Below are 1,841 nucleotides of genomic sequence, written 5' to 3' on the forward strand. Positions count from 1 at the left end.
AGTCAGACCCTTTGACTGTGAACTTGACATATCTGATTAAGGGAAGGCAAAGATTACACAGCCAAGTCTTGAAGTGAGTGAGCCAGGAACACCCCTGGAGGCCTGTCAGGGAAGGGGGTCAGCGGGAAAGGCATCTCCTGCCCAGCGAGGCCCAGGTCACTTGGGCCATGAACCTCACCATCTGAGCACAGGCTGAGATTAAGAGGGGAGAAGTTTGGGCTGGACCCAGTTTCTCACGCCACCTCCAGATCCAGAGTGAGAAATGGATGCTCAGACCTTGATTTTTCCACAATTTCAGGCCGCTTAGCCTCAGCCAAATGCCTTCTTTTTCAAGTAAAGGATAGTTGGTGGATGTTAATGCCCACAACACTCACGCCTAGGATTGCCCAGAGCAACAGAACAAAAGAGCCTAAGTTCGCTCAAAGATTTCATAAGTTGGCCTAGAATAAAAACTTATTTTTTCTATATTTTACTGAGATAGTTTTATGTGTCAACTCAGTGGAAGGCAGGCCTGAGAGGTGCCGAGGTAGGCTACAGTGCCCAGTTACTTATTCAAATACTAGTATAAATGCTGTTGTGAGCCCTAACTGTTTATCTCAGTGGTTAGAGCATCAGCCTGAGGACTGAAGGGTCTAGTCAAGGGCACATACCTCAGTTGCAGCCTCCATCCCTGGCCCTGGTCGGGGTGCAAGCGGGAGGCAACCTATCGATGTGTCTCTCTCACATTGATGTTTCTCTCTCTGTCCCTCCCCCCTCCCTTCCACTCTATCTAAAATCAATGGAAAGAATATCCTCAGGTGAGGATTAACAAAAACAAACAAGCAAAAAACCAAAAAGATAAATGCTGCTGTGAAGGTATTTTGCACAAGTCGTTTACATCCACAAGGGGTTTATTACCCTCATAATGTGGGTGGGCCTTATCCAATCAGTTGAAAGGCTTTAAGAGCAAAACCTGAGTTCTTTCCAGAGCAGAACTTACGCCTCAAGACACATCATCAACTCCTACCTGAGTTTCCAGCCTGCCAGCCTGCCCTATAGATTTCAGCTTTGCCAGCCCACAAACACATAAACCAATTCCTTAACATAGAATATAGATGTAATTATAGGTACAGATAGATAGAGATAGAAATAGAGATAGAGGTAGATCTATTGATGTATCTATTGATTCCGTCTTTCTGGAGAGCCTTGACGGATGCACCTACCCTCAGTGGAAGGCAGGCCTAAAAGTGCTGAGTGTCTTGAGTGTTCCTCTCAGGGGAGACAATCCTCAAGGTCACAGAGAAACATATGGGATGTTTGCTGAAACTTGCCCTATTGCTCTGCATCCGGCTGTTGGTTCAACTGAAATGGCCAGACATCCAAGAATAACCTCCATAAAGCTCTCCCAATGCTATAAACAAAAAATTGCAGAGACCACTCAAAGGACTCACGAAGCACAGTTCTCATAGTCAGCTCCCATATAAATCAGACCAGGTCACGCCACTGCCCTGCCAAAAATCCCCCCAAGACTCTTGGAATAATCCCAATTTTGTTTTACATTTAAATTCTTTATGGTTTAAAGTATTACATGAGTCTTCTTTTCCCACCATTGAGTTCTCCCCGGCCACCCCCACCCCCCAGCACATCCCCTCGCCCCCCTACTGTCTGTGTCCATTGGTTATACTCATAATAATCCCAATTTAATTCAGACTGTAGCCCAGCCCTGCCCACCTCTGCTCACCTTCCCTTTCCCTGAGCTCCACCAGACCACTCTCTGCCACCTCAGGGCCTTTGCACATGCTGTTTGCTCTTCTGGGAATCCCTTTTCCTGCTTCTTTGCCTAGCATCTTCTCATACTTCAA

This window comes from Myotis davidii, unplaced genomic scaffold (assembly GCF_000327345.1).
Source record: "Myotis davidii unplaced genomic scaffold, ASM32734v1 scaffold370, whole genome shotgun sequence".
Lineage (NCBI taxonomy): Eukaryota > Metazoa > Chordata > Mammalia > Chiroptera > Vespertilionidae > Myotis > Myotis davidii.